At 36.0% G+C, this 25,197-nt stretch overlaps 1 long non-coding RNA gene across 1 annotated transcript; it reads right to left on the bottom strand.

Annotated features, from left to right (window-relative positions):
* Positions 1–18: 18 nt before the first annotated feature.
* Positions 19–23,416, bottom strand: LOC114460817 (uncharacterized). Its single transcript, XR_003673753.1, has 5 exons — positions 23,308–23,416; positions 18,301–18,352; positions 9,629–9,717; positions 4,342–4,434; positions 19–33 (listed from the first exon to the last, which is right to left on the bottom strand). It is a non-coding gene; the product is annotated as an uncharacterized LOC114460817 (long non-coding RNA).
* Positions 23,417–25,197: the final 1,781 nt, after the last annotated feature.

The following is a 25,197-nucleotide window of genomic DNA, read 5'->3' as shown; positions in this document are numbered from 1 at the left end:
TTGAGGTGTCACTTTGTTCTGGCTTCCAGAGTCCTGTAGAACAGTTAGAGATTAAACACAGAGAAGGAACCAAACAAACATTTGTGAATCAGTTGTTAAACCTCCAGCCCTAAACCAGCTCAATGTGGAAAAATGGATATTGGCGCGTTAGCGCCCCCTACAGAGTGAAGAGAATTTAATATGAGACAAAAGTCCTATTGTAACACACTTTTCATAGGGTGTTTCACTGACAGGGTTCAAAGTTGCTGCAGATCATCTAGAGAAGTGGGACACCAAAAGAGATCCATGGATTTTTGTTAACTTTTACAGTGTTTGTAGGGCAGAGCCGCGAATCTTGGCATAATTTTTTTTCCCTTTTTTTTCTGAATACACATAATGACTCCAAAAAACATACATTACAGAAAAATACACCAAACAAAATAAAATAGATTTGTGAAAAAAAAACCAAAACACATTTATCATGCACATGTCTCATAAAATTAAGGGAAATCACACATGCTTTTTATTAAATGATCTTTTTATGAATGTAGAAAGTGAGAAACTTCCTTTACTTCTTTTATCAATTAATTAATCTAAGTCTAATTTTAAATCATATTTAATTTGCAGAATACCATACCAGATACTTGTTAAGCTTATTTTCTACAATGCTTGTCCAGCTTGAAAGAACATGGATGGAACACAAGTAAGACGTGAGATCAACTCAGCTTTTAAAAGTTTATTCAGTTTTGTTGTAGGTTTTGTAGCAGGTTGAAAACCTTAAAGAAAAGGATGAAAAAGAGAGAAAGTTAGAATGAGTTCTAATCAAGTGTTTTTAAAAAAATGAACCACCTGATCTTTTACTATTTTAAACATTTTATTTATTAAATAAATTAATTTTCTGCTATTTAATGTTTTTAAATCAACCTACAATGTTTAACTACTTCTATATGTAAAATTAAATCATGTGCTTTGCTGTACAAATTTTATTCATTTTAATTAAAGTCTAACTTTTTAACAATGTATTTTACCCATAAACTTATTTATTAATTTTAGTATTTATGTAAACTTATTTATCTGAAACTCTTAACCAATATTTATTATTCTTAACATATCTGTGATTTTATTCTTCATAGTTTTAACCTAAATTACACTATGAAATCACTATATATATATTATATCAATTGGATTAAATAGTACCTTAATGTATTTTGACTAAGATGTCACTAAACAAACAAACTGGTAAAGCCAAACACTTTGGCTGTAGAGTTAACTTATATTTGGGTCAAAATACATATAAACATGGAATCAGCCTGTGTACTTTAACATGACCTATATTCTAACTTAAATACGTGCGTTTAGGAGCTTAAAATAAACATAATAATTCAATAAATCTGAAAACACTCACTAACAACATCTCTGAGCTCCTCCACTACATTATCTGAGAGTCCAAACACACAGGTGTGATAGATTTTCAGTCAAAGTAGTAGGAGGAGCTTAGACCTAATACTTATGTTGGGGCTCCATCTAGTGTCTAATTGTAGAACTACACCTACACCTGACCTCAGGTGAACACAACGGAAATTCACAGAATTGGGTTTAAACACCGTCACTGTGAGGGAAAGAACATTTTTTATGCAGAAATGTCCTTCCAACTCTCTTTGTAGTTGTTTCAAACACCACCTAAACACCGTCTAACCTGGTAAAAAACTACACAAATCATCACTGACTCCTACATCAGAGACACCAGTGTCTGTTTAACTTTAACATGTCTGTGAAGCTCTGTCTGTTTCTCATAGTGCTGCTGTGCTCCGTGAAAACATGACTCAGCTTTAATCAGCTTCACTTGATCAGAGCTACAGAACATCTGGATAAAGTTGTTCTGTTGTAGACCATCAATACCAGAGATTGTAGAGTATGAAACATCACAGATTATTGATAACTTCTGATACTGTAAAATATTCTAGCCTCTAGTGGTGAAAAAACACTTCTTACACGTGATGTTTGCACATTTAGCTTTGTTTAATCATTATGTTCTGGAATGATGTCATCAGGATCATTTAAATGAGGTTAATTTAAAATAAGTTGATCAAAACTTAATCAATAAACCTGATCAGATTCAGTAAATCATTGATCCCTGAGGGTAAATATAGTGACATTAATGCTGTTCTCATACATCTTTATATGACATGAATAATTAAAAAGGAGCAGTCAGAATAATCCATGTCACTACAACTTATATCTACCTTTTAATTGTATTTTACTCATTATTTTAAATTACATTTTTATTTTTGACATACATTTTTGTTCAATTATAGTTTCCTTTTTTATTAGTTTTTATTTTGTTTCCTCACAGTACAACTTATATCTTCTTTTTAATTGTATCTACTTTATTTTTCATTCATTCATTTATTCATTTGAGCAGCATATTACAAACTTATTTTACATAACAAAACTAAAATAATTGTGCTCAAAAGGAATTGAGGTTTTTCTTATTTATTTATTAGTATTTTGTTTCCTTACAGGAGTTAAAAACTAATATTTTCTGAAATAATTCATTAATATTTCTAAAACAAAAAACGGAATTTTAAAAAATTGATGTGGAAAACAGAATTTGGAAAAAAAAATGCTTTTAAATGTATGAAATCTTTTTAGAAATTGTAAATCAAATCAAAATATCTGTCAGAAAAATCGCAATTAGGTTTTTTTGTGAAAATGGTGCAGCCCTAATTAAAACACAAAATGCATTGAAGCTGTGATTACACCGTTTAATTCTATCAGAGTAATGATGTTTATAACGTGGACCAAGTACAGTTGTGATGTATTAAAGGTCTGTGTTAATGGAGGGCTACATGTAACTACAGTGTCTAAGTGACACACACACATAAAACACACTTACTGCTCCATCAACTCTGTAGTGCTCACATGTATTAAATACAGACGCTCCACGAGTCCACAGACAAGTTGGTCTGTTTCTAGACAAGCGTGCACTGACTGCGTTGTTTACTCACGTCTTTATAACATCATGTTTGGTCAGATTTTTAGTGCATCACTAATTAATAATGTAATTATTACCAATAAATTATTCAAAGGTCACTCTATTAACCTGAAAACCATAAACTACCTTTATCATGTCTGTCTCTAGTTACATTAAATTCTAGGATAGATCTGCATAATGATAATAATCATCTTACTAGCACAAGCTAAAAATCTTTTCATAAATGATCTTTTTATGAATATAGAAAATGAGATGTTTCCTGTACTTGTTTTATAAATTAATTAATATAAATCAAATGTTTAATCGTATTTAATTTGCAGAATACCATACGATATACTGGGTTCAAAACATCAACACGATCATTTTTAAATGAAAAAAAGTTATATTTTTAGTTGATTATTATCATATTTTAGTGTTTTTCTATATATATATTTGGTGTAGTAGAGGTGTGTGTAGATGTGACCTAATAAAGACTGTCAGTTATTTTCATGCTACGAGAATAATTTTTTTTTAAAAAGTTCTTGCTGATTAATGACAGTATTTAAGGTTATTTAATCAATAAAAACCATCAGAAAATCAGTGTTTTATTATTAATATCTTTGCTGTAGTGGATAGAGAGATATAATACAGACTGTTGGTTGTTTTCAGCCTATTACAGTAACTGTTAAAGAAGTCATTTTTAAGTTATTCTATTTATTATGACCATTTACAAATAAAAATGATTTAAAAACCATTAAACAGTATTTTATTACCATCTCATCTGTAGTAGTTAGAGAGGGACTTAATACTGATGATCTGCTGTTTTCATGTAGTTGAATGATATTTGAATAAGTTAATGATAAATAATAATGATTATGTCAACGACAATTCTTCAAAAAACAGAAAAATATGTTTTGTTAATATATTTGGTGTAGTAGATGGAGACCTACTACAGACTGTCAGTTGTTTAGAGCAGTAATTCTCAACTGGTGGGTCAGGGTTTCCTCCAGTGCTCTATAGACCTGGGGGCTTTTCTTGCACCACCTCCCCTCACTTGTGTATTTATTTTAAATGTGTTTTTTTCATGGTTCAATCATTTTTTTCATACTGTGGATGGAGCTGAACATTGTTTTTTCATGAGGAGTGGTTCATCTACCTTCTATATATCTGTGCTCAGAGCTGGATGCACGTTACAGACGTGATTAGCAGAGATATATCATCAAGAACTTTCCCACTGGTAAGAATAGTGTTGTCAAAAAACTAAATAAAGTGTCAATACCAAAAAGTTAGTATCGGATACTATACTTTCTCGCAAAGGTATCGATACTAACATCACCATGTCCATCTCTTAATATATCTATGGTTCATCTCTAGTTTTTCCCCCTCACCTGTTTCAATTGACAACTTCATTCGCTGCTGCAGACATAAACAGACACACGTGAAGCCCCTCCCCTCAGCTGCAGCTGAACACCAATAGGGAACTATATAAAAAAAAAAAAAAAAAGTGGGGAGTGGTGGCCTAGTGGTTAAGGACGCTGGGCTTGTAATCGGAGGGTTGCCGGTTCAAGCCTCACCTGGGCTGTCACTGTGGGATGTTGAGCAAGTCCCTTAACCCCAAACTGCTCCCCAGGCGCCGCAAAATGGCTGCCCACTGCTCCTCAGGGATGGGTTAAATGCAGAGGACAAATTCCATTAATGTAGTAACATTACATGGCCAATTAAAGGCGAAAGCCCCGATTTAATCTTAATCTTAAATCACGGAATCGACCAATGAAAACGGTTAAACGCAGAAATGGACAGAATCAACATGAAACGCTGTCACCGTGAGGCAAGGAATGTTTTTTTATGGGGAAATGTTCTGGGGAGCACTGATAATGTGTGTACTAGACCATCAATACCAGGGATTGTAGAGTCTGAAACATCATAGATTAATGATAACTTCTGATACTGTCAAATATTCTGACCCCTAGTGGTGAAATAACTGATGCATCCTTGCCTCCATTTGTTTTTGTGTAATCATTATGGTCTAGAATGATGTCATCAGGACCATTTAAATTAAGTTTTGATGAACTTAATTTAAATAAACCTAAACAATAAACCGGATCAGATTCAGCAAACCATTGATCCCTGAGGGGAAATATGATGACTGTGACATTAATGTTGTTCTCATACATTTTTATATGACATAATTAAAAATGAGCAGTCATAATAATCACTGTAACTACAATTTACAGTGGGGCAAAAAAGTATTTAGTCAGCCACCAATTGTGCAAGTTCTCCCACTTAAAATGATGACAGAGGTCTGTAATTTTCATCATAGGTAAACTTCAACTGTGAGACAGAATGTGAAAAAAAAAAATCCAGGAATTCACATTGTAGGATTTTTAAAGAATTTATTTGTAAATTATGGTGAAAAATAAGTATTTGGTCAATAACAAAAATTCAACTCAATACTTTGTAATATAAACTTTGTTGGCAATAACAGAGGTCAAACAATTACTATAGGTCTTTACCAGGTTTGCACACACAGTAGCTGGTATTTTGGCCCATTCCTCCATGCAGATCTTCTCGAGAGCAATGATGTTTTGGGGCTGTCGCCGAGCAACACGGACTTTCAACTCCCTCCACAGATTTTCTATGGGGTTGAGGTCTGGAGACTGGCTAGGCCACTCCAGGACTTTCAAATGCTTCTTACGGAGCCACTCCATCGTTGCCCGGGCGGTGTGTTTGGGATCATTGTCATGCTGGAAGACCCAGCCACGTTTCATCTTCAAAGCTCTCACTGATGGAAGGAGGTTTTGGCTCAAAATGTCACGATACATGGCCCCATTCATTCTTTCCTTAACACGGATCAGTCGTCCTCTCCCCTTAGCAGAAAAACAGCCCCAAAGCATGATGTTTCCACCCCCATGCTTCACAGTAGGTATGGTGTTCTTGGGATGCAACTCAGTATTCTTCTTCCTCCAAACACGACGAGTTGAGTTTATACCAAAAAGTTCTATTTTGGTTTCATCTGACCACATGACATTCTCCCAATCCTCTGCTGTATCATCCATGTGCTCTCTGGCAAACTTCAGACGGACCTGGACATGCACTGGCTTAAGAAGGGGGACACGTCTGGCACTGCAGGATTTGATTCCCTGTCGGCGTAGTGTGTTACTGATGGTAGCCTTTGTTACTTTGGTCCCAGCTCTCTGCAGGTCATTCACCAGGTCCCCCGTGTGGTTCTGGGATTTTTGCTCACCGTTTTCATGATCATTTTGACCCCATGGGATGAGATCTTGCGTGGAGCCCCAAATCGAGGGAGATTATCAGTGGTCTTGTATGTCTTCCATTTTCTGATAATTGCTCCCACAGTTGATTTTTTCACACCAAGCTGCTTGCCTATTGTAGATTCACTCTCCCCAGTCTGGTGCAAGTCTACAATTCTTTTCCTGGTGTCCTTCGACAGCTCTTTGGTCTTGGCCATAGTGGAGTTTGGAGTCTGACTGTTTGAGGTTGTGGACAGGTGTCTTTTATACAGATAACCAGTTCAAACAGGTTCCATTAATACAGGTAATGAGTGGAGGACAGAAGAGCTTCTTAAAGAAGAAGTTACAGGTCTGTGAGAGCCAGAGATCTTTCTTGTTTGAAGTGACCAAATACTTATTTTCCACCATAATTTACAAATAAATTCTTTAAAATTCCTACAATGTGAATTCCTGGATTTTTTACATTCTGTCTCTCACAGTTGAAGTGTACATATGATGAAAATTACAGACCTCTGTCATCATTTTAAGTGGGAGAACTTGCACAATTGGTGGCATCCCAGGGGCTGTGATTAAAGCATGTGCAGACCAACTGACAGGGATCCTCACCACACTCTTCAACCTCTCCCTGACACATGCCACCGTCCCCACATGTCTGAAGGCCTCCACCATCATCCCCATCCCCAAAAAACCTGCCATAGACAGCTTAAACGATTACAGACCGATCGCTCTGACGTCTGTAATCATGAAGTGCATGGAGCGATCAGTTTCTCAGCACATCAGAGACTGCCTCCCTCCCACCTTCGACCCACACCAGTTTGCCTACAGGGCAAACTAGGGATGTAACAATTAATTGTAAGGCAGTTAAAAATCGATTCATAGGTATCACGGTTGACATCGATTTTCTGACAATTGAATCGCAGTACTTTTTTTAACCAGCAGAGGGCGCTATCCGGAAGTGTAGGCGGCGGGCGGAGTCTGCTAATACTTTCTTTCTGGCTGCCTTCTACTCTTAAACATGTTAATAAATGATTCATTACCCCTTTAGCACCGAAAGAATATCTGTAATATTACTTGAATATCTGTAAAAGTCACGTTTTTCTATTAGCTCTGTCTGCTAGCATAGCATCTCTTCTTCACTGCAAGATATCTGCATGCCAACCGACCACTGTGTTACCAGCGCCCTCTGCTGGTCCAAACAAATATGATGTAAATCAGTGCAATGACGTTTTTTTTTTTTTTTAAAGTCCAATTGTTAAGGCACAAATTTTCAGTTGCACTTTTAAAAGAAAAAGAACTATTATGCAGTTTTGCATTGTTTATTTTAGAACCAGAATTTAAATTAATAGGCTTCATTTTCATTTGTATTATTCCTTTATTTATTTAATTCAAGATTTATTTTTAGTTAAATTGCATTGTTTTGAATAGTTTATCAAGGAATTCTTTTGACAATGAAAAATAAAAGGAAAATAATACAGTATTTTTGTCTACAGTCCCATTTTGTAAATGAAAAAATCGTGAGAGAATCGTATCGTGAACCCAGTATCGTGAATCAAATCGTATCGGGAGTTGAGTGAATCGTTACATCCCTAGGGCAAACCGATCCACAGAGGACGCCATCGCCATCACATTTCACACAGTGCTGAGTCATCTGGAGAACAAGAAGAGCTATGTGAGGATGCTTTTCGTGGACTACAGCTCAGCGTTCAACACAATCATTCCAGACATCCTAATCACCAAACTGTTGAAATTACAGATACCTCTCCCTACCTGCAACTGGATTAAAAACTTCCTGATGAGCCGCCCACAGTCTGTCAGACTCGGCCTCCACCACTCCTCCACCATCACACTCAGCACTGGTTCCCCGCAAGGCTGCGTCTTGAGCCCTCTACTGTACGCCCTGTACACCTATGACTGCTCTTCAACTCACCCAACCAACCGCATTATTAAATATGCGGACGACACCACTGTGGTGGGACTCATCCGAGGCGAGGATGAGACAGCGTACAGGGCCGAGGTAGAGGAACTATCACGCTGGTGCTCAGCAAACAACCTGACCCTGAATATCCAGAAAACAAAAGAACTGATCATGGACTTCAGGAAGATCAGACAGGATCACACCCCCCTCCTCATAAATGGAGAACAGGTGGAGACTGTCACCACCTTCAGGTTTCTGGGCACCCACATCTCTGCTGACCACTCCTGGACTGACAACATCAGGGCCATAGTCAAGAAGGCTCAGGAGCGGCTACACTTCCTGCGTGTCCTCAGGAAGAACCATCTGGACACGAAGCTGCTGTTGGCCTTTTATCACTCCTCTGTGGAGAGCGTACTGACATACTGTCTGGGTGTGTGGTACGCAGGCTCAACAGTCAAGGACAGGAAGGCGGTGCAGAGGGTCATAAATACTGCCCAAAAAATCATCGGCTGCCCTCTGCCCAGCCTGGAAAACATCGCCACATCCTGCTGCCTCAGGAGAACCAAGGCCATCACAGAAGACCCCTTACACCCTGCTCACCCCCTGTTCGACCTGCTGCCCTCTGGAAGACGCTACAGATCAACAAAATCTCACACATGCAGACTGACAAACAGCTTCTTCCCCTGGGCCATACGGACTGCAAACACCCATGGATGCACACACACACACTCACTCAGGAACAATCTCCCATAACCCCCCCCACACACATACACACACACACTTTAGCACTAAACACTACAGCACTTTAAACTGTTATCATATTCTGTAAATTACTCACCGATGTCTCGTTTTAAAATTTTTATGCCGTACGTTGGTTTTTTATCATCCTTGTACATATTCAATGCCTTGTTGTTGTTTTTGCTCCTGTCTTTTAATTCTATGCTCTGTGGTGTACTGTAGCTCTATGCGAGCATCTCTCAAATTTCACTGTACCACCAAGTAACGTGACAATAAAAGACTATTCTATTCTGACTAAATACTTTTTTGCCCCATTGTATATCTACCTTTTAATTGTATCTTACTTTATTTTTGACATACGTTTTTGTTTAATTTTGTTTTTTTATTCATTAGTATTTATTTTGTATTATACATCTTTTTTTCCGGAAAAAAATAAATAAAATACTGGAGCTCGGTTGGGCGGGTGGGACGGCTCGTAGTCGACCCCAGAAAAATTTCCTTATTTTCAAATCCAAAACTTGACAGGTATGAACAGAGTCACTTAATGATGACGTAATGCCATGTGTGTCGTAAATGAACGAGATGACGAGTTTCTCTGTGGGAACCGAGTTGAGCTGGTGATCACGTCCGTTGTACCGTGCCAGAAAAGGGACAGGGAGGGGGGATTCCTGCTGTGAGCTTGGAACAGTCTGAGCTGGCAGTATGAGTACACCCATAATGGTGTCTTTCACTGGTTCTACATTCACTGGTTTTGTTCCACTCATTTCTCACCTTTTCTGAGGAGTCCATGTTTGCTGTCACGGCTGAGTGGTTCCACAATCCTCCATTCACCTGTAACATCAGCATGGAATCAGCTCCACCTGAAGGATGGAAGAGACAGAATGAACATGAAGGATCTAGAAATATTCATCCATCCTTTGCAGTGTCATCACTTTGAAATTGACTAAAACTATCAGTTTGTTCAGAGATCACATGATGTGGAGGAAAATGAAGGTCTTCAGTGGAAACAGTTTAACTTTACCAATTCTGCAACGTTGAGAAAAAAAAGAAAAAGAAAAAAACTGACCTATTAATTAGAAAAGCTGGAGCGGAGTACGGAATGAACTGATTAGATCAGAGTGTTTATATCACACATTTTAGATGCAGGCCTATATAATGTGATAATAGTTTTTTGCTAATATTGGACTAGTATCAGATATCTTTATCAGAATGTAATGTCCCTACTTTAAACTATTGTAGATGAAAGGCCACACGTCATGTAGGTAATGTAGGGCATTAATCTACTGCCACATGACAAGTTAAGATCTAAACCCAACCATATAACACTGATGGAAAAGGTTCATTATTCATTTATTGGTCACGATGGGGCGGGGCTAACACCGGAGCTACAGTCTATTTCCAACCAGGAAATAGTGGCAGGGACGTATGTTTATTTCAAAATAAAGGTGTATCTTAAAGATGACGATGTTCATCCATGTCTTCATTGTGCATCAATGTAAATGGATTGTTAATTAATTAATTGATGTGGATCAATGTATTGTTACACCACTATGTGGAAGCTGTTAAAAAAAGTTTCAGGCCAAACTGACACCGCGTCAGGGAGAAATTCACTCCACACACACACTAGGCATGGACAGTAAGACGGTCATACTGTGGTGTGATAAAAATAGCAATGGTATCAGTATCATTAGGGCTGGGTATCGATTCGAACAACAAGTGCCCGATTCGATTTGATTCACGATTCACTTTTGATTGATTTAAGGATATCAAGCAGTACCAATTTTACTTGGATATGAAAAACACTCATTAAAACTAATGATGTAAATAGTAGAAACTACAGCTTTATCTTGGTGCATTAGTAAAAATTTGAATATTTACATTAATAATTTAATTTCATTAGGGATGTGACGATTAATCGTAAGGCAGTTAAAAATCGATTCATAGGTATGATTCACATCGATACTGTGAAAATTTAAATTTGCTATCCAGAAGAGTTGGCGGCGGGCGTAATCAGCTAATACTTTCTATCTGGCCGCCTTCTACTTTTAAACATGTTCATAAATGATTCCTTACCCCTTTAGCACCAAAAAATATCGGTAATATTACGTGAATATCTGTAAAAGTCACGTTTTTCTATGAGCTCTGTCTGCTAGCATAGCAACTCTTCTTCAGTGCAAGATATCTGCATGCCAACCGACCACAGTGAACATGACCTGAGCAGAGGGGTGGGCGATTCACAATCACAATTTTATCACAGTTTTTTTCATTCAAATAATTTAGACCATTTTAAAGTGATTTATTAATAAAACAAACTTACTTAAAATCATCGCCCTAAATGGAAAAGAAGGAATAAAAGATAATTTAAATTGTATGTAAGCAACTTATCAAACTGGTTCCAAGTACGATTAACATCAAACAAAAAGGCTGACATGTTATTTTAGTCACAGTCTTTTTACTTTGTTTAACTAAAGTGGTGTAGCATTATGTAACCCGCACTTAGTCCAGGTGCATTATTTTGAAAGGTCCACTTCCTGTTTCACTGCCCTCAGCTACCATTTCCCTTAAAACATTGTAATTTACATTCCAATCACTCTCTGCTGTGGCTGTGGTATGCTGTGGGTTTTCAAGCTAACCAAGAGAGGCAGACTTACAAAGCGTTTTGGACAATCAGACTTCGGTAAGTGTTTTGTTGTAAGTTTCATATGTTACCGACTTAGTGTCAGCAGTATATGTTAAAGTTTTATTTGAAATGTAAGTCGCTGACATCGCTCTTGCAAAACCCCATACAGATTCCATGTACTTTATCCATTGGGCCGTGCATGGAGACCGAGTGACTAAAACACCTAAACTTCAACTTCAAGGTAATTAATTTAAGTTGTTTTTTTTAGAAAATGACGCCGAACGGTAGGCAATAGTTAGTTAAACTGATATTAACTTGGTTGGCCCTTATTTTTAGTTTTGACCAACTTTGAGCACTTTTGTTTGGCTAACGCTAAAAAAGCCAATGAAGTTTGGTTTGTGTGTGTGTGTTTAAATCGTAGCTACGAGTTTGTTTCTGTCGATTGTTTGTTTTGCGCAACCCTTTTATTTTATGAACTCTGAGTATTTTGAAAGGATTATGAATTGGAAATGTTTGATTGTGATATTAAGTGCACTTATGAACATGATTGATTGCTATAGTAATTGATTTTGATTTAAAAATGATTCGTGAGTTATGTTAATTTGTAGTTCATTACATTATCAACACATTATCTTGCATGTGTGTTCATGCATTATTTTAAGTTTGAATGTTGGGTTACAGTAATCTATGAACCTACTTATTGTTTTGAAAGAGAAACTTATTTGTGTTTTTGGCCTTATAGGTCAGGTTTTTTCATGGATGAAATCCTGAACGAGATCAACTCAACTGGTGAACGCAGAATGACGAGCCAGGATGCGGTAGGATAAATCCAGTTCCTCCCTGCAATCCTGTCATCTTCCTAGTTTTCCACAACCAAAAAACCTGCTGGATTATATTTTTTTTCCTTCCTTGCACTCCTTAATGAACTTTGGGAGCAATACATGAACCTTTGCACATCCTGTTGGATTGCATTCCTTAAGGACTTTTGCTCACACACACGGTGTGTGAGCTGGTGAGCTACTCGAACTGTTTCGACTACATTTGTATTTTGTTTTCTGGTATTATTTTTTCCATATAATTACCACCCAACTAATATTTTCTTATATAACAATACAAACATAACTATACTACTGGTCTGTTGGTTTTCATTCACATCTCGGGCTCCTATAACGAACCATCTTCTGTTGCCGCTAATCACTGTAGCCGCAGTCAGTGCACCTAAACCCAGCTAACTTAACAATCTAGGTTACAATTAGCATTAGCAACACTTGGTACATAACCAGGTAGCAGATCAATCTAGTAATTTCTATTAGTTATTGAGGTAACACTCACATTAATAAAATCCTATTTTAATCATTGTTTGAACGCCTCATTTCACACAGTTGAGACAATCATATCCTTTATAAGATAAAACGTCATTCTCTCTATTTTTCCCTAAAATGGCAATAGGTGATATAAACCATTTATTTTTATTAATAGTTTTACAAGAAAAACAATAATGACCCAAAGTTGATGGAGAAAAATGCCACAAAGACCCTTTTATTAATTCTGTAGCATTGCTTCTTTCTGGGCAGCTCTGAGTGGCTGAAAGTCATTTTTAAAGTAAATCACATTCAGGACACTGTCTCTTTAAGAAAGTGTAAATAGCCCATTGAGCTGCAGCAGCAGCTCTGTTACTGTGGAGCAACAGAGAGTTAGTTAGAGAAGAGAAATACATGCAGTGTTTCCTCAAACGTGTCTCAGTGATTCAACACTCAGAACTGATGGAGTGTGTCTGTGCACTGGGGGGGAGGGGGGGGGTAGAGCGTACTTATGCCCTGTTTAAGTGCTTAATAATTCTGTAATGTCTGTAATGCTGACACACTGACTAGTAAATGATGTGATTTGGCAGAGAAAAAAACCTTTGGATGTTCTGTGTATGGGCCACAGACATATGACACAGACAAGGCACCGCAAGTGTTAAAATGTGAACTACAGACGGTTCTAAGATCTCTGTGATTTGGGAGATCGTCGTCATGTTTTAATCCTTAATGATCTAATATCATCAGATCACACACCAAAACTGAAATGACTTAAATCAATTCAAAGCACAGACAGGCTGTGTAAATAAAGTGTAACAGACACATTGTAAACTCAACACATTCTCATTCCTTTGAGTCTCACAAAGGTTTTGTTCTAATGTTCCAGTGGCTGCACAACAAATCTAACTGTATAATAAGAGACACAACCATAAACATAAATAAATTATTGTAAATAAAATCAAACATCCAGAAATTAAAAGAATTCTGAATAGTCTTAAAGTGTAATAAGTCAGGTCTTTGGTAAATGTAAGAAAATACTTTTAAATTCCTGTGAACAGTAACTTCAAGAAAACTTCATTTTTCACTTATTTTTGTGGCTCATTCTCATCATTTGCTGCTGGAGCACAGGGAACAACTACGATTTCCCATGGTCATGAAGGCATCATGTTTATATGCAGCTTTCTCTGCCAATGTGAGTTTTGTTTACATGTGTTCTGAGTGTTGGTTGGCTAGAAGGCTGGGAAATGGGCGGGGCATAAGCGAAGAAAGAGTCACAGTGTCTTACATTCCGTTCCCACAGGGAAGTGTGAGTGAATGACGGTGTTAGACGTTCTTTGTGTGTTTGATTGTTTATCTTTAGCATCAACTATTGTCTACAGGTTACTACGACCTCCATTAAAGCCTTTAAAACTGTGATAATCACATCCTCACAAAACCTTTTGGGCAGAGCTGTGGTGTGGTCCCTCCCCATGTCCTCCTACTAATCTACAGGCAGCAAGACATATTAAAATGTTAGATTCTATGGAATCACAGGAAAGCCAATATTAAACGGAAATGCATGTGGAAATATAAAGAGAATCAATAATGAAAAATATACAAATGAAGTCAGTCTTTTTCCATTTTGCTTTTTTTCATTTTGTCTTTGTCTTTTCCATTTGCGTTTTGACATTGTTTTTACTTCATGACTCAAGCTGTCGATAAAAGCAAAGTCAAATCAATGATTTATCAGCATGTTTTATCAATGACGGTCATTGATAAAACATGATGCAGAAGTTTCCATTAGGGATGTACCCAAATGAAATTTTTTGGCCGAAACTGAAACACCAAAAGAAATTATGCAAATTATTAGTCCCCCATTGCATTTCTGGCTCTGAATGTGTACTAAGTAGGAATGCGCGTTATTTTATCATTTATGATTTATCGTGAGAAACATTCTCACCGGTAAGAATTTGTCATACCTCGATATAAACAATAAATTCAGAAATTAGCGAGGGCCACGGGCCATTTGTCCCTCAATTTAGCCAAGAATGCCCAAAAAAAAAACATGTTCCACGAACCAAAACTGCGACTGTTTGTTGTCAACAACTTATTATTCTCTGGAGCGGAACGTTGTTTACAGAAGCTCTGACGTGCACCGCCACCGCCCACACACCACCGTCTGTGTGTGTGTGAGGTGTTTATCACGGCTACCAGAAGCTGCCTTGCAGTGATACATCATGGACCACTACTGGGTTAAAACCAAACAACCATCCAACAAAGTGAACCAGTCCAAGTTCCTCCATCAGATCCACCCAAAGTTCTACAAACACAAGGACAGAGATGAACCTGTAGCAACGATTATGAACTGGAAACGCAACTAAAGCTAACTATGCTAAGTTAACCCACCGACACACAGACAGGGTTAATGCTAACCACTCCATACAAGGACTAATAGACCAAGTAAAAAAAAAACATCTTTTACTGTCATAAAACCACAGAGCCATTGATTTGTTTATGATCAGATTAAACACTTGTATGGAAGAATAAAAGCTAAACATGTCACACGTTGTGTGGAATAAATATTAACTAATGTCACTATTAATTCATCCCAACTTGTGAAATGCAATATTTTTAATTATATTTCATCAGCAGTAAAAATACTATTGAAGTTATTTGTGATTTTTTTAATAATAATAATTATATTTCAAGTGAGGAAATAAATGAATTACATACAGTAACACTAATAGTGATCCACATGCACAAATATATTCCATAAAATATCAGCTCATGAGCTGTTTGAGTCAGCAGTTATTGTAGCCTTTTTAAATGTGTCTAGTGATGTATTCACATTTATTTGTGTTTGTAAGGAACCTGTTTACACTAAAGTTGTGAATTTTTTTATTTACAGTTTTTATTTATCGTGATTTTTATCATTATCCCCCATCTCTAGTACTAACCACTAAAATTAAAACATTGCAATTGTATAAATTAATGTTAATGCTTTAAAGAATAAATAAATTAAAAATAAGAAAATGTTTATTTAGCACAGACATTCCAACAATGCACAATATAAAATAAAATAGTTGAACCTGACCCCACTCATACATTAAATAATGTTGTACAGGCCTATAACTGAGCTGTTGGAAGAGTCACATTAAATATTTTATCTAATTAAAACACAAAGTGCATTAAAGTTATTGATGAAAAATCAGCTTCTATTGGTTATATTTATTTCTTTAGATGCACACACAGCTCTGTGTACATGTCTTTAACTCGCTGGTTTACTTTTAATCCAATCAACAGATAATCTTTATAACGTGGACCATTTACAGTCGTGATAAAGTTCAGACGTGCACTGACAGCAGAGTTGTGGCACAAATATAACGCCATACGTGCCCTGCTTCAGATTGTTGTGTAGAGGTCCCACGGTACTACAGTGTTGATGTGACACAGAAATATAAAACACACGTACTGATCCATCAACTCTGTTTAGAAAACTCTTCAGCTCTGTGAGTCCACGGACACGTTGGTCTGTTTCCAGACAAGCGCACGGTGTCCGCGCTGTTTACGTCATCACAAGATTGTTACAGCTTGTTTTACGTGTTCTTTTGTTGTAGTGAACGTGCACTGTGTGTTGATGCACTGATGCATATTCTGCTTGCTTTTAAAATGTAATCCCTCAAAATTATCCCCGTTTTTATAAAAAAAAACAACATGTAATCTGATTACACATTTTTAATATACTGTCACAGATTACAGTTACATGTTGTTTCTATCCTGGTTACGTAACACTGTTACTTGTAATCCGTTACTCCCCGAGCCTGCTAATACATAGCGACCCGCCCACATCCCTTGCTGTGGGCGGGTCTTTGATTTGACTTTGCTTTTACCAACAGCTCGAGTGATGAAGTAAAAGCCAGGCCAGATGTTCAGCTGTGGTTCTCTCAGGACAGGGGTCTGCAACCTGTGGCTCTGGAGCCTAATGTGGCTCTTTGACTCTATGCAATGGCTCCTTATAGCTTTAAAAAAAACTATTGAAATAAATAGTTATTTTTTACAGAGGTTATTAATGATTAATGACAAATAAAATCATGATTTAACAATTTGTTAAACTAAAATAAATCAAGTTGTGCAATGACTCAGCACCTTCCTACTTCACCTCCTGCAACACCTACAGACTAGGGCTGGGCAAAAAAAACGATTTAATCGATTAATCAAATTTGTAGATAAAACAATTTTTAATTAGCAAATTTGAGTTTCAATTATTATTTATATAGTTATTTTTTTAATTATTTTTTTCCCACCAGTTTTTTTTTTTTACTTTTTTGAGTTCCGATGTGATCCCGCCTCCTCTTTGTTTAGATTTGTTTACCCATTGAGTAGGCTATATATGTGTGTGTGCCACAGGCATGTTCAATTTTTTATTCACACTATGCTAAGATGATAAGGGAAGAGTTTATTATTTTTTTAACTGTAATGTTATAAAATATGTAGTTTTATGATTTCTTAATCAGAAAATTTAAGCTACTGTGAAGTTGTTGTTGCACTTTTGCTTAAACCTGGATTAAAGTTAGAAATTGTTGAATAACAGCCTTATTTACTTTTATTTTGAGATTATTCTATGAATTTTAACTCTTGAGGACAATCACAGAAATAAAGTTGCACTTTTGACAATAAATCTGATGTCTGCACTCATTTTAAAGTGTATTAAAAAAATATTGAAAATCAAATTGAAACTTGAATTTTTCTTTTTAAAAACAGATTTTTTTTAGGCAAAATGGCCGAGCTCTATGTTCATGTAAACTGAGATGTGTAAGAATTTGAAGATGGAAGATACTGTTTTATTTCTTGATGTTGATTTATTTTATTTTAAGCAGTTCTTAGGTTTCTATTTACATGATCAATAAAAAATAAATCAAGTCAAATTTAATCAAACATTATTCTATATAATGTTAACTGTATATAATGTAATACACTGTATTGTCTTCATAGAGAAGGTATTTATGGCTCCAGGAGGACTTTAATCCAGGTGAGATGAGGTTAAATGGTTCCTTGTAGAGTAAAGGTTACAGACCCCTGACCAGGGGAAGAGGGTTAGGAGACCCCACTATCAGAACTGGACCCTCTGAATTTAATTCATGAGGTGAAACAATGCAGATGTTAAGTTATGCTACTGTTAACTTAATTCATGTACAGCATTTCTGAAAAATAAAAATTAAATACATGTAACCTGTTGTTTTGCTTTGCTGTTATTTAAAACATTTTTGTTACATCTTTTAAAATGATATAAAAATAAATGACCTGTTATTTCAGCCACTGTTTGAAAACTTAATATTGACATTAAAACATTTTGCAAATCTCATTAAACTACAGTACGCTAATTATAAGTCAACTATTCATCAGCATGTTGATTTGCTTCTTAACTTTAAAGATGATCAAATATTTCCATAGGAATATAATGACATAAGATGGCCTCAATGCTCTGGTTATGATCTCAATAGAAAAATAAAATAACATGAGACATCAATGATTTCAACACTGACCTGTTGTTGTGCAGTGCTGCCATCCATGTCATTTACACTTCTGTTGATTCTCCTGTGGAAACATAGACATTATATGTTAAGATGGAAACAGAAAACAGTCAATATAAAATACCCTCATTTCTGGTCTATAACCTGCTACTTCCCATCCACACAATAAATACTGTATATCTCTTAAAAAGACACAGAAAGATGTTCTGTTTTTGAAAAAAACTGTAAATTATTGATAAAAAGGGATTTCATCATAATGAGAGCCAATATTATGGATAAATATTACTTTGGACTCCTGTCCAGGAACTTATAGTTTCCCTCACCGTCCACTGTACATCTCACACCACTGATAGTTCTAAACGTCAGATATCCTCCTAATACACATGTGACTTACTTCCTGAAAATAAACTGCAGGACCATGAGTTTAATGTAGCTGAGATGTAATGGTGTTTTTTCATAACTTCATATAGATAGAAACTGGTTTCAGTAAAGAACACATGTTGCAGAGATGGAAACAAATGAAACCAGTCTGGACCTGATGGAAGAGGTTGAGAAAAATGTAGCTGAACAGCTACAAGATAAAGAAGAAGTCCCTCCTCAATGACAACCATTAAAGGTTCACCAAGGAAACAATTTAAGTCTATTATATTTAATATATCTTTACAAATGTACACCTGAATCATTTACACAATAAACCCTATGAATGTCTGAAAACATAAAATCATGTTGTTTACCAATAAATGTGCACAGGGGCACCAACAGGGACTCTGGAGTTTACCAAACTCAAAGAACAAGCCAAGAAGGATCAACAGACAATTAAAAATCTTGAAGACCACATTGTAGACCTGGAGGAGACCAACAGGGAGCTGAAAAAGGACAAGGACTTCCTTATGTCCTAATTAAAGGCACCTGCATCTTCTAAAATACCAGGTACTTTTTCATGCAGTCCTAAATGTTCATAGATGGACTAGATGTTCAGAAAAGTAAATAAGGAGGGAGCAGGATAGCTGTGCTGTGGTATCTGGTGATATAGTATAGGTGCTTAGGATGTGTGATCTGACGATATTAGATCATTAAGGATTAAAACATGAAGATCTCCCAAATCACAGAGATTGTAGAACCGTCTGTAGTTCACATTTTAACCCTTGCGGTGCCGTCTGTGGTCAATACACAGGATATCCAAAGGTTTTTCTCTGCCAAATCACACCATTTGCTAGTCAATAGTGGTGCAACGGATCATCATTGATCCATGATCGGCACGGATCACTCTCCACGGTTCGGCACGCACGTGGTCCACGGATTGGTTGACGGAAGAACCAATTATTATTATTTTTAAATCATTATTAGTAATGCCTCGATGAAGACTGTTCCATTTGCGACGTCCGTGTGTGTTCGTGCGTGACAGAGCGACCGTACTCACGCATGTGTGGTTCACGCTCCTGGCTGTGTATCTGTGTGTGATTGTGTGAGAGTTGAAGAGAGAGAGACACACAGAGGGAGGCAGAGAAAGGAACAGTTCTGTGTGCGTAATAAGTCTGTATGAATGTCGTCATGTCTCCATCCATGTCTTTTAAAGCTCTTATTAAATAAATATTAGCTCTAGTCCAGATGGCCATCCTTGACTATTGTAGGAAATTTAAATTATAAACTCAGATCTGCTTTTTTTGATGATGTGGACATAGATTAGTTTTTAATTCACTCTCCATGTTTTAAAAAGAAGGTGTCATAACTTGTTTTTTTTTCTCCATAAACTTATGTGTATGTAATTACAGGTAATTACCTGTTTAAAGGATGATGTATCATGCCTTATATTACACTTTATATGATTAAAAATGTTATGTAATCATTGGATTGACACCTCAAGTTAAATGTTGTTTGTATTTAATGAGCAGAGAAATGTTGCACTAAGTGTTCTACTAAATAAATGGAGAGTAAAGTTATTTGTCTGGTCTTTTTCTTTTTTTTCTGCTGATCAGAAAAATGATCTGATCCGTGAATCAAAACCATGATACGATCAGAAGCGTTTGTTTTTTGATCCGTTGCACCACTACTAGTCAGCATGTCAGCATTACAGACACCAAAGAATTATTAAGTGCTTAAACAGGTCAGAAGTACGCTCCGTAATATCACCCAGGCCTAATGTAACCAAAGCAGTAACGTTTTATCTTATAAAGGATATGATTGTATAAACTGTGTGAAATGAGGCGTTTAAACACTGTTTAAAGTAGGATTTTATTATTTTGAGTGTGTTACTCAATAACAAACAAATCACTAGACTGATATGATGCCTTGTTATGTAGCAAGTGATGCTAATGCTACACCACTTTAGTTAAAGTAAAAAGACTGAGACTAAAATCACTTGTCAGCCTTTTTGTTTGATGTTAATTGTACTTGGAACCAGTTTGATAAATAACTTACAAACATTTTTAAAAATTATTAGAAAATGACCTCGTCTTAAAGGGGACATATCGTGGTTTTAAATCCTTCCTTTTTAGATATAAATCATACAGTTGTGGCCAATAAAAACCGGAACTGCAATGCTTGGGTTTGAATTCCTCATTATTATAGCTCCACCCCTTTTTTACCCTTTTCTGATGTGCTTCTGAGAGCAACTCGTTTTGGTGAGGTCTCTTTAAATGCAAATGAGACACTTCATACCCCGCCCCCTCTTCAGGTGACACTCGATTCAACGCCACCCTGCTCGGCCATTTTTGTAGTTTGACTCGAAGTGTTGGGCCTGGAGTCGATGTCCTAATTTGGCAGTTCTGCTGCAAAATACTGTGATGTAATAGTTCAAAAAAACGTAATAGAGAATAGAAAAATCGAAACAGATTGAAAAAATATGACCAAAACAGAATATAAAGATTTCAATGGAGCACCTGAATAGACTAATTTGATTTTTTCTGTACTTTTAAACACTCTAAATATACAACAAAATGCATTTAAGGGCTAAAAAAGTGGATTTAGCATGATATGTCCCCTTTAAATGATTTTTTATTCATTTTTTCCCATTTAGGGCGACAGTTTTAAGTAGGTGAATTGATTTGTTTTATTAATAAATAAATCATGATCGTGATTTTACAAATAAAAAATCGTGATATGATGTTTTTCCCACATCGCCCACCCCTAATAAGAGCTAATAAATGTGTTTCACCATGCAGGAAAATGTAATCAGAACAAGGTAATATTAACGTATAATAATCTTACAATTAATAAATCTTGGGTTTTTTCCCCTTCGTGTTGATTTGTCCATATCTGTTCAAATATTTTTTTAAAAACATGAACATTATAAATTCAGTTAATCACATGAAAGTACATTATCTTACTAAGGGTTATATTAAAAGATAAGTCTTTAACCAAAGCAATGTACAGGATGAGCTTTTAGGGTCCTGCCTATGTTATGAGTCCCGGTCGGTGACCACGTTAACAAAGAGAATGTCTGCAAAACACTGGAAAGTACATGTAGAGTTTAAGAGTAGGAACCACACAGCACTCTTGTCTTTTACCAGATTGTGTATAATAATTATCTTTGAAGCTCATTTACAATACATTTCAATGTCCAGTACAAATAATGACAAAGTCAAAATAGAATGCAATTCTATATTTATTCATCTTTTGTTATCCAAAACCATATGTAATTACTGCTTATTACATTTCCAGATGACTGATTGTAATACCAGAAATTTACACATACTGCAGCTTTAATGTGCTATAGGTTTCTATGTAAATAGCGCAAAACTCAGTTACTCTCCTGTGCCTCTAGCTATGGCTGGACAAAAAATCGATTTAATCGATTCATCAGCACCGCTCAATCCACCACTTTGTATCTCTGTCTTTATATTATATTTGTATTTTTTGGCACTTAAAATATTTGTACATTATGTAAATTATATTAAGAATTGGAAAAACTGTAATTAAAACTTTTGACCACTAACTTAATGAGTTAAAAACATGTTTAACTCATTTAGAAAATGTGAAAGCAGCTTTAAATATTTACTTTTGTGAATGAAAAATGTAGTTTTACAAAAATAAATCTTTACTTCATAACAAACTTAATCTGAAAACCAGAATCCAGACCAAAAATGTAATCCTGTAATGAAATCTGTAACATATTTGTGAGCTTATGTTACGGGCCCCGGCTGGCACGGTGTCCACGTTAACAAAGAATGTCTGTAAAGTACATGTAGAGTATAAGAGTAGGAACCACGCTGCACAGTCGTCTTTTCCCAGATTGCGTACATTAATTCTCTCTTTGAAGCTCATTTACAATAATACAGTGCAGTGCTTTCAATATCCAGTACAAACAATGATGAATTAAATCAAAATAAAGTGCAATTCCATGTTCACTCATCTTTTGTTATCCAAAACCATATGTAACAACTGCTTATTACATTTCCAGATGACTTATTGTAATAACAGAAATTGACACATACTGCAGCTTTAATGTGCTATAGGTTTCCATGTAAATAGTGCAAAATTCAGTTACCCTTCGGTGCCTCTAGCTACATATATTAAAGGTATTGTAGACGATGTTTAGCTTCCGGGTGGATCATCAAGACTATTGGTCCTCCTAATTGTCAATCATGTTTACTAAAGGCCGTCGTACGTGCTCGTGCCCGGTGCGCACCGGGTCCTTTGAAAATAGATTTTCACTTACCGGTGGCGAGTCTGACATAGTGGGAAAAGTGCAAATCTTCTTTTGTAAGGTAAGCTTGTATGACCGATGTCCACACCAACTTGTAAACAGAGCTGTGCACGAGGAAAACGGGGCTCGTTTTTTTTTTTTTCAAAATGTGTAGAGGGCGTTTCTTTTTTTAAACATCGTCCACAATACCTTTAACTATAGCGGGAATTACACTAAATATCGCGATACTACCGTGGCGAGGCGGCTCGGCTCTACCGCTGTTAAAGTCTATAAAACTAACATCACAAGTTGCACAACTTATCAAAACAAAGTGACTTATAAGTAATACAAAGCCTAAAGCTTTCATTAACAGTTGTTTTAAACCAAGCACTAACCTGTAAAGTACATGTAGAGTGTTAGAGTAGGAACCACGATGCACACTCGTCTTCTCCCAGATTACGTATGAGCGGAAACAGGAAGTGAGTCCACACTAATGTAACCGGGGAACTGCAATCTATAGTGCCGAAGGTTCCGCTCCTCTACAATAGTATTTTCACAGGACTACTTTTACTAAGTACACAATAATAATAATAACAATAATAACAATAATAATAATAAGTGGCATCAAAACAATTACTCATAAAATAACATCAAATGTAGTTACATCTTTTGAGTGTACCATACTTACATGTAAACAAAACAAAAACAAAACAAAGCTCAACTGTCTTACTATAAATATAAATATAGCTCCTGTCCTCCATGTTTTATGTGATTGTGTTTTAATGTAAAATTGGACGGAGATGAAACTGAAATGCAAATTTCCTCTTGTGGGACGAATAAAGGATCTCATTTAATAAACATTTGATGTAAGAAATCATTACATGTGTAGATATTATTTAACAGTTTAAATTGACTTTCTTTAGCTTTCAGCAAACACAAATATATCATCAGAATATTTTTACTAAAATCAGAGTTAATAACTTGTAAAAAATAATTTATTTTCAAAGGAAGAAGAAAAAACATTATGGTTCAATGCCTGCTTAATTAATGAAATTTCCTCAAAAAAAAAAAAATAATAATAATAATAATAAAAACAACAAAAAAATTTTTTTAAACAAGGCAAAAGCAACTGTGGATTTAATGACTTTATTTTCACTGCTCGTACAATATTAATCTAAAATATATATTGTTTCTGAGAACAAACCAGTAATAATTTAATCATAAATTAATTTATACTCAAAAAAGTTGGTTGTGACGTCAGCGCAACAGTTGAGTGGTTGCCAGGTTGAGTTTAATGTTGGTTAAAGGTGATATTTATGTTTTATTTGGATGATGAACGGATGGTTTTTTGGGGCGTTTCTGTGGATATTCAACATATTTCATGCGGGGAATCGTCGGTTGTATCTGGCAACCAGCTAGAGTCAGGAACAAAGCAGTGAAATGGAGGACGGACAGAGCTGGATGATGACTACCGTTAAACTAGAAGAAGAAGAAGAAAAACTTCGTCATCCCGACCATGTGTGGGACGGAATGTTTGCTCCAAAGATGGAGAAAAGCGGAGAAGAAGAAACGGAGGAGTTTTCAGATGTGTGCTCTGTGAAGGAAGAGGTTAGAACACTCCGTGTGTTTCCATTCATTCACTCACTCACTCACCACATTCATCCGCTGTTACACACACACTGGAGACTAGTTTAACTGGTGACCCACATCATTCACACTCACATTTCTCTATCAATATGTGACGATGTAAAGGTGGAACAACCTGTGTGTACTCAGTGGAACACAGAGAACAAACTACAGAAAAACACACTTTATGTTAATGAGCTAAGGAGTGGGCAGGGACCGTCTACAAAGTCACACCCCCAAAGGAAGCGTCAACAATAACACCAATAACCCTGTGGACAGTCTTTATTAGGGCTCTCTATTTACTACAGCAAATATAGTTAATACAGTTACTTTATCTGATTTATGTTTTCATAAATATCCAGTATTAATGTCATTAATTAGTAATAACTTAAAATAATAATAACTGTAGTACCATGAAAATAAATACCTCTAAGTACTACAGAAGAAATATTAACAAAGATGCAGTTTATTATTTTTTATTTTATTATTGTTTTATTTAAAGTTTGTAAATGACCAATACTGTAATTAATAGTCATTTCATCTATTATCCTGTAAACCAGGTTCTCAACTGGTCTCACCCTGTGACCCACATTTTGCCACAGTTAATAAATCACAACCCACTTTTTTTTTAGAATTCAACCAACCAAATTTGTCTTTTA

This window comes from Gouania willdenowi, unplaced genomic scaffold (genome assembly GCF_900634775.1).
Source record: "Gouania willdenowi unplaced genomic scaffold, fGouWil2.1 scaffold_77_arrow_ctg1, whole genome shotgun sequence".
Lineage (NCBI taxonomy): Eukaryota > Metazoa > Chordata > Actinopteri > Blenniiformes > Gobiesocidae > Gouania > Gouania willdenowi.
This window is presented reverse-complemented; position numbering and strand designations above follow the sequence as displayed.